This window comes from Monodon monoceros, unplaced genomic scaffold (genome assembly GCF_005190385.1).
Source record: "Monodon monoceros isolate NGI ecotype Baffin Bay Population unplaced genomic scaffold, NGI_Narwhal_1 Super_Scaffold_4, whole genome shotgun sequence".
In the NCBI taxonomy this organism is placed as follows: domain Eukaryota; kingdom Metazoa; phylum Chordata; class Mammalia; order Artiodactyla; family Monodontidae; genus Monodon; species Monodon monoceros.
Window position 1 is genome coordinate 43703093 of NW_021703781.1, and position 13275 is coordinate 43716367.

General features: G+C 39.5%; 1 protein-coding gene across 3 annotated transcripts in view; it reads left to right on the forward strand.

Moving 5' to 3' along the window:
• The first annotated feature begins 1648 nt into the window (after positions 1-1648).
• Positions 1649-13275, forward strand: part of A1CF (APOBEC1 complementation factor) — a 77865-nt gene continuing 66238 nt past the window's right edge. For all 3 annotated transcript variants that reach the window (XM_029245407.1, XM_029245409.1, XM_029245411.1), the window contains exon 1: positions 1649-1690. The gene's annotated coding sequence lies outside the window, so the exon portion shown is untranslated. The remainder of the gene's footprint in view (positions 1691-13275) is intronic.

The window sequence follows — 13275 nt, forward strand, 5'->3', positions numbered from 1 at the left end:
TCCAAACATTTTGGTTTAACGTGATTATAATCCTGCCCTGTTAAAGCCAGGACAGCTCAAATAGGAAACCGATATATTTTTAAACAACCAGTTAACATAATGCCTTCTTTTACCATCGTATTTTGCTGTTCCACTAGATACCCTCAAAACCCTGGCTTTTTTTTGCTTCATCTCTACTACTCGCCATCCAGGCATCTACCATACCAAACAACCAACAATATTCCTCCCAAGACTGACAGTCTTACAATATCAACAGTTCTCTACAGGACCAGATGAACTCAAGGAAAGAATTCCCCACACGTTGGGGAACCAAACGAGCCCAGACTGAGCTTTCACTAGGAAAACCAATAAAACTGCTTGGTGAGGGGGGTCCACTCCCAAGGAGGTTGTAGAGGGATGCGTCCCTCAGAGAGCTGTCTAGCTGGGAGGGGCATGATGCTTCCCTCAGGTCTCACTCCAGGGGCAAAATTTCAGGGCAAAACAATTGTTCTGGGAGTGTTTTTGTTAAACCTTGTCAGGCCTTGCTTTGGAAAAAGCTTAGGTAAATCAAGCTTTCCTTGTGTTTGAGAACTGAAAACTGTGGGCAGAACTAGCATTCTGACAGTATACTTTATTTTCCCAGATGTGCGCAGTCGACTTATCTTCCTCTATGTCCATATTATGGAATGATTGTTTGTAAAAACAAACAAACAAACAAAAAGCACAGAATGAACAAGTACTTCTGTTAATAGTTGGTTCCTAGAAAATCAGACTCCTCTTATTAGAACTGAAGCCAAGTGTGCCCTTTAATTTTAGCGTGGGGACCTGTAGTTTATAAACCCTTACAATTTGCTCAAAATTAGGAGAGTTTTAGTTCTTTTTTTTTTTTTTTAAGTGGGCTTTATGACCCTTAGAAATTTCCTCTATAGACTGGAGCTCTTCTCAGAGAACTGAGAACGTAGAGTTTATATCTTTGGAAATAACATTTTCCTATTCTTCAAGAAATGAACAAGTAATGAACAATAGCTTTGGCTCTCATATAACCTCAGTACATGGCTGATTATTATGGCTCCCTCCTAAAATCTGAATGAGCAGCCTGTATAAAAAGAAGCGTGCTTTCCCCAACCTGATCTGACCCTATTTATTTGGTTATATAAATGCTTTTTGTATTTTATTTTGGTAAGCCTGCATTTATCTACATGCTTGACCTAAAACTCCACACTTTATTCCATGTAATACACTGACATAGGAAGTGTGGAGGGAAAAAAAAGGAAACATTCTCCTAAATTACCATAGGGTTAATATCATTTTGGCATAGCAGAAAACAAGGGAGCCAATATAAAGAAAAGCTTAGTTACCCAAATTGCAGTGAGTTCTACTTTTTAAAATATATATCACTTAAAACGGCATCAAGATAATATTCACATTAATGATTCTTAATGCAAAATTCATTTTAATATGCTAAACAAATGACAACAGTAGTTTTGTAGATTCTGCTTGGGTTGTAGTGACCCAATTATCTGGTCAAAGGGCTGCATGGATGCAAGAGACAGGGTGAGTTAAAGTTTAACTCCCAGGAATTGTAAACCAAACCTAAAGCCACTGAACCTTTGGAGTTTGATATGATGATTAGAGCATACCCAGAGTGACACGTTGAATTCGCCATAATCAAGGAAACCTTTTCCGGGTGGGGATCTCTGAAATCACTCAGGTATTGTCCATGTGTTTTGCTTTTTCTATTTCAACTGTGTGAAACTGTGCGGTGTGGATCAGTGGGAATGCAGTGAAAACAGTTTTTACCCTCTTCCACTATAGAGCTGAATTCAGAGATTTTTCTAGTCTGTTTTTATACTAATGAAGCCACCTGACAACAAAAGAAAATTAGAATGATCGTATAATGTCAAAATGAGACGGCAGCTGTTTTTGCTCCTTGATTTAATCAATTTCTGAGGGTTAAAAAAAAATGTAGATTTATCACTTTGGGTATAAGAGTAAGGCTAACGTTTCTGAGAAATGTATTTAGCAATAGCCAGACAGCTGGGAGAGTTGTGGTTGACTGACTGTCCTGGTCCTCAGATCCCAGGAAGCGTAAAAGTATAATTAAGAAGAGAAATAGTATTAACATCACTGACAGATTCTGAGTTCTCTGTATAGGTCATAATTTCTACCATACTTTAGACTTCACATATTCAATTATCTTCTTTCCTCTCCTCCTTTATCCTGCACCACCACCGAAAACACACACACACACACACACACACACACACACACACACACACAGAGTCACGAACAATGATTGGTTTGAGTATATTAAATCTCAACCTTGAGCTGGCGAATTATTAGATCTTTTCCTTTCAGGATGGTTTGGGCAACTGTGCTGCAGTGGATATATTTCACATGATCATTTTGTTCACTCCAACAAGATGATTCACAATCAGACTATAATGGTATTTTACCTAAAAAAAAAGAAATCAATCAGGGCACTTACCAGGAATATCCCATTCCTCCCAGAAATCTCTTAAATACTCTGATTGTGATAGTTTTGTTCTATGATTACCGAAGTAAGTTCCAAGGAGAATGGGTTCCCAAACAAGTTTCTTTACCATGGAACTTCTTAGATGTGTATTGTGTATCTCCAAGAAGATGACTAACACACCATCATTTGTGCATTGTGCAGGATTAGTGTTCTGCAAAACGTGCATTGGCAAATTTAACTCTAGTTGTATACAGTTTAAGATCATCAAAGATGTGGCGGTCTGGTCTGAAACATTCTTTTTTATTAATATGTGCTGAGATGCATACAGTAGGAGCATAATAGGTCTGGAAAGAAAAGTGAAATCACTAACTTGTCAAAGCACTGAGGCCTTCCCCTGCTAAACACAGGTAATAGACAACGACTTACAGGTTCATTTTTAAGGGCAATATTTTCTGGAATAGTATTGATACTGCCCATTTGAGACAGTTCTCATATTTTACTATTTATAAATACAATTTATTATTTATCAAGTGTAAGGGAAGGAGAAAGATAGTGGTCAAGAAAAAAGAAATTAGTTGTTATGGGCAAACATAAAATGACATAGTGGATATGAAAACACTGAATATTTGGTTATTATTTCCAATTGGGCTAATACCAAGTTGCTTTTGTGTCTTTTCAAATATAGCATTTCCTACACTGTATTCAGTGGACGTTAATATATGTGGCTCAGAAAGAGGGATTCTATTGTCCAGTAAGTTGAGGAAATGGTGGTTGGACAAGTTAAAGCAGGTCTTGTTACTACATGAGTATTTTGAATAATAACAATAACAGACGTTTATGACGCATATTGCCAAGTGCACTTCTAAGCGCTTTCCATGCGTTTATCTCAAGTTATTCTTAGAAGAGTCATATAAGGTAGATACTATTATAACATTTTTCAAAACGAGAAAACAGAGGCACAAGTAAGTTACCTAATGGGCTGAACATCACCAGTTAGGAGGTGGTGGAGCCAAGTTCCCCAGCCAAGTGGTCTGACTCCAGAGCCCAAGCATAGAACCATGAGACTGTCCTCACAATGACTGGAGATTTACTCTGTGTGTAAATACATTCATTCATCTTGAATACCTAGGAGAGCAAGCAATGTTCTGTTTCCTAAGCTTAATTTACAACAGAACATCTTCTTTCAGTAACATTTATTAACATCTCTCAGAAATGGTATTCCTCAGACTACAGATTAAGACAGAACAAATCATTTTTATAGCCCGTGTCCAGCCTTCATAACAACCAGAATTCACTGAAACCGTCACTACTGAAATCATCACGATTGAAAACCTCTTAGGTACCTGAGAGTCTAACCATCTTTCGTCAGACAGGACCATGCCTATCTTAGAGACTTTCCAAATTAATTATAGACAGAACACTGGACTTTTCTCCTGACAGAGCTGGGTTGGACTGCTTGTTCACAAACTCCCTAGGTTTGTGACCCTGGGCATGATATTCAGCTTCCCTAAATCTTGGATTCCTCAAAGGTAAAATGGGGGCAAAATCTGTCCTGCAGAATTTAGTAAAGATTAAATGAGATGATAAAGCAAAATAGTTAAGCACAGTCCCCGGTACACGGGAGGAATTCAGCAAAACTCTCTTCCCCTTCCATTTCCCTGTTGGTAAAAACCTCCAGAAAAGTCTCCTAAAACTTTCCAAACTTACCTATTAGCTCCTCTTTGTCAAAACAATGCTACTATCATTTAAATAAAAAGCTGTATGTAAACAATGAAGTTTTTTGATGAGTCACAAAGTGAAACCCCATTCCATTTATTCAGAAAATAAGACAACTTATTCTCTTTTATTCTAAAAAAAAAGAATTTTTTCACTGAAACCCACAGGACACCCTGTCACGTGTGTGTTCATTTCATCACACAGCCAGTTGATATTAAAAATCTGTTTCAATAACTATCTTTTAAAATACTGTCATCCTACAGAAGCCTGGGCAGTATGGGTAGTACGCTGGGTACTATTGCACAATGGTTTTCATTACCTTATGTGTCTCTAAATGACTCAATAAGCTCAAACAAGATGGTATTGATCCACAGAGGATAAACACCATTTTATCTTATTCATGGAAACAGTAACCAGGCTCTTCTAAAGTGCAGTCGTAACAGTCCAAACTCCCCCAGGGAAAGCATCTAGAAAAGGAGCAGCACGACTACAGTGACATTCTGTATTAGAAATCTAAATCCCATCTGCTCCTTGGCCTGATAAAGTAAAATCCAGGCAGTAATTAACAAATATTTACTGCTGATTCGATCAGAAAAGCTGGTTTATCTCTTTATTCCATCAAACCTAACCCAACTAGGTTATCAGCATTAAGAACTATTTCAAATTTTTATTTTAATAAATTAGAATTTTGTGATGAATATTTTTGATGGATCCAAATGAAAAATTTAAATATTTCTCTTTGTAAAAATAGTTGTCTTGGCCTTCCCTGGTGGCGCAGTGGTTGAGAGTCCGCCTGCCGATGCAGGGGACACGGGTTCATGCCCTGGTCCGGGAAGTTCCTACATGCTGCGGAGCGGCTGGGCCCGTGAGCCATGGCCGCTGAGCCTGCGCGTCCAGAGCCTGTGCTCCGCAACGGGAGAGGCCACAGCAGTGAGAGGCCTGCGTACCGCAAAAAAAAAAAAAGTTGTCTTGACTAAAATATACTGGTATCTTAAGCTCTCAGATTTGATTTTCTTTTAAAGATATACACTAAGCTTGGCTTTTCCTTATTCGGATATATACGTGGAACTTTATATATGTAGGTATTACTGATCATACAGAAAACATTTTCCAGATTTGCTTATTCCAATAGGACTCAGTTCGTGCTAATATTAAGAGGAAAGTAATAATAAGGATTAGGATAACTCTCTCTAGTTTGCAAGGTTATGTACAGGGTTCTGCCCCAGTCAGTAATATGGCTAAAGAGAATTAGCATATGACAATTTGGCCAGACAGAATGACCAAGCAAGCAAACCGGTTTGTAATTCTATCAAAATGCCTCCTTCAAGGACATAGCAATGTCGTCTCTTCCTCTAGCAGTTAAAAAATGACCATTGTTTTGGGATGCCCAGTGGACTTAACACTAGATTTACATAGCAAAATTAACTACCATGATACCTTATTTCTATAGAATATTCTAGTTTACAAAGCATTTTATACAGAAGAATTTAGGTTTCTTTAATGCCAAAGTTCTTCATAGTCAATTTAGTAATCCTAGTTTCTTCAAGGTAATTGTCATTATTCATCACTGAACGATGCTCTCACCTAGAGTTTATAAGCTTAGCTCCATGTATGTAGCAATAGTGCAGACTACGTAGGGAGCCTTCAACTACTGTCCTGGGCATTAACTGATTTGTTGATGAATTAAGAGGTTTGATGAAACTGTGAGGAAAGGACATAAGGATCCAGATGGAAGCTGAGAGAACAAGTCCCATGCAGGTCCCAGAAGAAAACAACCCTAAAAAGATTTAAACCAGTACAGATGCTGTAACTAAGATAGTGAAGGAAGCAAAGAAGGGAAGATTCTACAACATCTCCTAAAAAACTGACAGAGCACTGGCAGGGTATTAGGTATAAACGCAATTGATTTTCACTTCTATTAACCCATCTGTAGTATCCTTCTATCCAGCTTGTCTATTAGGTTTATATTTCGTGCTCAGCTGGGGCTCAGCTGGGGCCTTCTGCATGAATTGGCTTAGCCTAAAACCTGTGCTTACTTGCAGTGGAAGTCAAAAATCAGAATCTGATACCATGGAGGAGAAAACTCTGTTGGCACATACAAATGCCCCCCTTAGGAACCCTCTTTCCAATCCTCTTTCCTGAAGAGCCCTAATGCTGCCTCACAATTCAGGCATTTACTACCAGCCAATGGACACTCTATGATGATGATAACAATGATATTAATAATAGCTCTTATATCCTTATATAGCTCCTGCCATATGCCAGACACATAAATTAAATCATTTAATCCTCTGGAATCTCCTGGAATCGGTACTGGTGCAATTCCATTTTTCCTGTAAAGAGGTGACATCTCAGAGACATGAAAAAAATTGCCCAAGATCACACAGTTAATCAGTGGTAGAAACAAGAGTGAACTCCAGCAGTCTGGCACATAGACCCTGCAAACAGAGTAGAAATGGAACACTGAGAAGCGCTGAGTTTTGGAGTTAAAAGGAAACGTTGAGGTCCTTTGACAGAGAAAAAGCTATATGAGTGCCCCAAGGATAAAAGACACTTTTTATCAGGGTAAGAACCCATGTGCAGGACTCCACCCCTCAGGCAGGCCCTTTCCATTATACCACCTCCCACAGGACAGCATTTCTAATTCATCCTGATTCTCTATGCAAACTCTGAGACAGAAATTAATAGGACCTCCACGATTATGAGGAAATATTCCCTTCACTCTGAGTGCCACTCTCCCTGTTATGTTCAGATTCAGGGACTGACACAGTCCGAGACGCAGTTAAAGGAGACCTCTCTTGTGAACAGAGAGACTGCCAGGCCCAGGTCACAGAGGAAACATGCACAGGCCAGGAACACAGTGGCGTCACCTCTGAAAATACAAAGTAATTGTCCTGAATGACTTGGCTGCCTTACACTCGAATTCTGTTAGTGTCTGAAAAGGACATAGCACCTCCCACCTGGAGGACACACCCTCCTCCCCAGGGAAAGGATAATTGGGTTGCTAGGTCTCTGAATGCTAAGGGAATCCCATATTTAAACTGACCTAATTTGGAACTTTAAATTGAAACCCAGATGCACCCAAATAGCAGCTCCACCAGCCTCAATAGGGTTCTTCATTTAGGATAAAAAGAGTATGTTTCCAGAAGTTCCTTTTTAAAATACAAATTAGTTGGAATACAGAGTGGGAGTGATCAGGGCGCTTTGAGGTGTTGACATACAGGAACACTGTAGCCTAAAATCACTTAGCATATTCACTATTCTCATAAAGCCTTATGGAAATGGTACTTAGGATAGGTAAGTTTTGATGGTGGGGAAGAGAAGACGTAGAGGAGAGATGGCCCAGGGTGAAAGTGTCATGGGTAACCAGAGGATAATAGAAGGTATTTGAATGGCAGGTGTTTGCCTGATTTTTGAGAAAGAATTTACTTATTAAATAATTTTGACTTATTATTAAAGTCATTTGAGCATCACACTTAGCAGGTACTAATTCCTCCACGTGTCTCTCTCATTTCATAAGTTACTTAATACAACTGCATTACTTAAATTGGAATCAATCAGGGAATGCCATTATGTGGTCCCAGAGGGTAATAAAGATAAGAGAAAAAATTACAATGTCTAGAAACTCTTATTATTTGCCTTCCAAAATAAGCCATAAGATCAAATATTTATTATAATAATAATTCAGGTTATTACTTCCAATAATAATAATTCAGTATTTCAAAGTATTCCCCAAATTCCAATGAAACAAAGCTGATTCATGGTGCTGGAATGGCCAAGAGGGAGATGAATGCAATGTTAGAGCAGAAGGCTCTGGACCCAGAATGCCTGGGCTCAAATCCTAGTTTCACCACTTACTAGCCATGTGACCTTCAGCAAGGTAACTTCTCTGTGCCTATTTCCTCTGCTGTAAAATCAAGGTTGCTTTGAGATTAGATCAGAAATTACACATGAAGATCTTAGAACATTACCAAGTAAGTGTGCATAAACCTCAGCTACTGCAGCTGTAATTCTCATCTCATTTCTGTGTTGATTTCACAATGCTTTACTGGAGGAAAATGGTTAGAAGAGAGAGAGGCTATGAGGTCAACATGTAGAAAATGTATTTTAGCCTGGAAGTCAGTGGCTTAGAAATTAACTATCCCCACGACTGGCTTGCTGTGCAAATTGGGAACAATTTCTCCCCGACTCTGTTGCAGTTTTCCCAAGGCAGAGATGTTCTCCACCATAGGCAGGGCCTCCTAATTAAGTCAGTATAGAGTGATTTAAAGGAACCTGGGTAATTAGCAAGAGAAGCAGACTAGAAATCTGGTCTGAAATCACCCCAGAGTACAAACCTCTCAGGCTCTGTTATTTTCACTGTTATGACAAAAAAATCAAAGTATTCAAAGGCACAGTACTCTTTATTGAATAAAATAGCCACCTAATTGGAGACAGAAGGCGAAGAGGTAGAAGAAGAGATAAAGAAAAACATTAGTGAGTGTCATGTACCAAGCTCCGTGCTGTGCACTTATCCAATCACTTTGAATCACTATAACAACCCTATAAGGCAGGCATCATTATCTCCAATTTTGAAATGAAGAAACTGGAAGCCAGTTATAAATAACTTAACCCAAGTTTGCAAAGTTCTTAAAGGATGGAACTCAATATTTGAACCTAAGTCAGTATGACTTCGTGATTCCATGGTTTTTTGTTCATTATTGACTATGACACCCTCAGACTTGTGAACCAATAATGAACAACACAGTGCAAAATATTGTGTATTCTAATATCCTGTGGTGAAACTAGAAAATTAGGAAAAAGAGGACAAAGTCTAGAGTAGTCAGAAGATATAAAATGTCCATCCTGCTTAGCAAATATGTATGAAATGCCAACTAACACGAGGCTAAGGGCTAAGAAGATGAGTGTATGTCCTTGGTGAGTTTATGGCCCTCCCTCTCTTTATCCTACCTTCATTCCTCAATGAATGAATGAGGAATGAATGTAGGATGTTCTGTCCTCCTTTTTCTTTTCCATCTGTCTCTAAACTAATCTTTCTGCCTTTAAGCTGCTCTCAACAAAACTCACGAGTTATCTTTCTAAAGTACACAGGGTCCTAGAATGCTTCCATGCTGTTCCCAGTGACTTCATAATACAATGCGAACACTCTATTATGCCAATATTGATTTAATTCTTGCCTACCTTACCAGCTTTATCTTCTGTCACTCTCGCTCCCTCCCTCGAGAAGCCCCCTCCCAACTTGAATTCAACATTCTAATCATACTCAGCTTCTCAACCATCCATATTATTTTCACTTACACCTCTGTCACCTAGAGTCCCTTTCTTCTCCCTTCTCCTAACTCCTAGCCATCCTTCAAACTGGCCTGAGTAGAGGGAATGTATACACTGGAAATTAATATGAAGTACAACTTTGGAGAAGTTTGGTAATAAGATAGAAAAATTGACATTAGTTCATGGAGTAATATGAGGCCATTGGAATTATTTTAGTTGAAGAGTAATATAAAATGGATATTTAAGAAAATCAACCAGTGTTGTACAGATGACATTAGAGTTAGCAAAGACTAGAGGCTGAATTACAGCGATGATCTAGGTATTAAATGATGGCTGCAGAGATGATAATTAATGGCAGTGGGAATTCAAAAGAAAGCAAAGTATCAGAACTCAGTGGCTGACTAGAAATAAGGAGGCAAGGATTTAATAAGGGCAGTTTATACCAACGCATGTAAGTTAGCATAAAATCAGAATTTATATAATCTTTTCTTTTCACTGTGATTGAAATGTATTATTTTGTTTATATATACATTTGAACTGATTTTATTTTTGCAACCGAAAAATACTGCATTGACACAATTTAATCATTGACATACACTAGGATCTTTTCTTTCATCTTCAAATGTTCTGTCTAGCTGACTCTTGTCCTTGAAGCAAATTGTCCAATTTTGAGAGGTAGAACTATAAATCTAAGTAGTTGTATGTGTGGTCAGACTTCTGGGAATTTGTATGAGTAAATTTCATAGATGTTTCAGGAGGTACAGACTATTTTTCTTGCCTCCTCCCTTTATTTTCTGACACTGAGTCTTGGAAGTTTCTGGCTTTTCAGTGGAAAAAAAATCTGAATCGTGGAAACAAACACTTCAAATTATTCATTCATCAAGCTTCGCACAATCTGGTCTTTAATCTTTCACTTTTTCTAAGTGCATCAGGTTGGGAGCAGCCATATGGTTGTAACCCTGGGAGGGCTGGGGAAGACTAGATGTGAGACCAGGGCAGAATTGGGGGTTGTTGACAAAGAGCAGGGAGAAGAGGATCTGGATTTCTTTCAGAAGCCTGAATCTTTGGAGCACAGTCTGCGAGCGGGGATGAGAGATGGATGCTGCAAATTGGTCAGCTTGGGTTTGACTAGCTAAGTAGAGGACATGAAGAACACATGGCCAGAGCCCTGTGCTACTCATGCCGGTGAGATACAACTGTGGGCAAGTCAGAGCCCTGAAATTCTTACTACAGGAAACTGTCACCTGCCTCTCTGTGAGAATTACAATTGCAGGCAATTCATAAAACACCGAGGGACTTCCCTGGTGGTGCAGTGGTCAAGAAGCCTCCTGCCAGTGGAGGGGACACGGGTTCGTACCTGGTCCGGGAAGATCCCACATGCCACGGAGCAACAAAGCCCATGCACCACAACTACTGAGCCTGTGCTTCAGAGCCCGCGATCACCAACTACTGAGCCCCCGGGCCACAACCACTGAAGCCTGCATGCCTAGAGCCCGTGCTGCGCAACAAGAGAAGCCACCGCAATGAGAAGCATGCGCACCGCAACGAAGAGTAGCCCCTGCTCGTTGCATCTAGAGAAAGCCTGTGTGTAGCAACGAAAACCCAACACAGCCAAAAAAAAAAACAAAACACCAAGCAGAGCCATTTGCTACATCTCTTATCAAGGTATATCAGATGGCAAGTCACCCTTACTCAGTGACCTAGTTACAGAATATCCATATAATTTTTTTTTTAAGGGAAACGTGAGGCTGTCCTTTATTGAAAGAGTCAGATTGCCTCAGGGCCATTGTACTACAGAGCTTTAGATCGTTGGAATTTGTAAGCTTCACTCCAGGATTGAATGTATTCCATTAGTCAGTGATTGGCAGCATGGTGAACATTGAGTTTTCAACTTAATTTTTCCAAATTGGTCTGAAGAAACCAGATGCAGGAACTAAGTTCAGAAGGACAATCTCAACGAGAATAAAAAGAGACATGATAACACCAGACCTCACCAGCTCATCAGGTCTCTGTACTCAGCCACACAAATAATTGGTCCCAGGGCTCCTGGATAAACATCTGCTTTTAAGCTGAAGGACATCTACATTGTATGCTGTGATTACCACCATACCAATTTGTAAGTCAACTTAGAAATTCAACATACATGCAAAGAAATTCTACTCTTCTTGTTAGGTTATGTGATTCTAGAATTTCTAAACTCTGCCAGTTTTCTTTCCCAGGGATCTTTAAGAAAGTCAGGCATGGGGTCAGAGTTGGGCATTATTATTGAGAGAAGATAACACAATAGCCATCTGTACCCTGATCTTACATGTACTAGAACAATGACAACACCAAAACCATGTAGGTATACGTATTAGCCATGGTTCTCCAGATAAACAGAACCAATATTCCAATTGGAATCCTAACTGGCTAATACATATACCTACATGGTTTTAGTGTTGTCATTGTTCTCGTATCTGTAAGATACATATAAATCTATTTATCTATCAATAGATAAAGAGGTTTATTATAAGGAATTGGCTCATCTGATTATGGAGGCTGACAAGTCCCAAGATCTGCAGTTGGCAATCTGGAGACCCAGGAGAGCCAACATGTAGTTCCTGTCTGAAAGCCAGAAGGCTTCCCAAGAATAGCCAATGTTTCAGTTCAACTCTGAATGCAGGAAGAGACTGATGTCCTAGCTCAAGCACTCAGGCAGGGCAGAGTTCTCCCTCTCTCTTTTTTTTTTTTTTGTAATAAACTGGGTGTTCTCTCTTATTTAGCCTTTTTATTCTATTCAGACCTTCAGTTGATTAGGTGAGGCCCACCCACATCAGGAAGAGCAATCTGCTTTACTCAGTCTATCAATTCAAACATTCATATCATTCAGAAATACCCTCAAAGACACACCCAGAATAATGCTTGGCCAAATGTCTGGGCACTCTGTGACCCAGTCAAGTTGATACATAAAATTGACCATCACAGTATAACCTTAAGGGAATAGAAAGCACCTCATGTTGTCTGGTCTTAAGGATGTCCATTCCTTCTCCATTACCCCCTCCTTCATCCAACACATGCACAGTTTCCATCTGCTGTTAAAATTTTCCAAAATCTTTTTTGGATTAAAAAAACTGCTATTCATCTCTCAATATTCAATGTTGTCAAGTACAGGTCACTTATGAGGATCTCTGGTTCAGAGTTTCTGATATTCTTATCCAAGTTGAGCAGAAGCTGGAGGATTTGTAAGGGAGTGGTGGTGTCAGAACCAGCTACAAAAGGAAACTTCTTGTGTGATGTTGTGCTGTCAACACTGGCCACCAGGAGTTTATTCACCCTTATGTATATATACACATTCATAGCCACACATGTGCTTGTGCATTCCTACATATGTACAACCACACATAACCTGATGGTGCAGGCATAAACTCATCTCAGCCAGGGAGAGTGTGAAAATAAGGATGGGGACTCTAGGCACATGGAAAATGGGAAACAAGAACAAAGGAACCTAAGAAGTAAGAAGTAACTGGTGTATCTGGGAGACCTGATGGGCTTGAGCGCAGAATAGCTCTAGACTTGGATTGAGAGATAGTCAGAAAAGTAGAGTTAGGACCAGATCATGGTGGATACTGGACACCAGGCTAAGGGGTTGGACTGTTTCTTTATAGTTAATTATGAGACCAATGAAGAATATTAGAAGGGACATTTTAGGGAGACTGATCTTGCAGGGGTAGGCAGTAACGAGGAGTAGTAAGCAGTGAAGTTTCATTCTACTTTGGCTGAGTTAAGTCTAGTAACGGAAGAGAGGGTGGAGGATGAGGATAGGAGTAAGAAGAGCAACAAGTAAGGATACATAT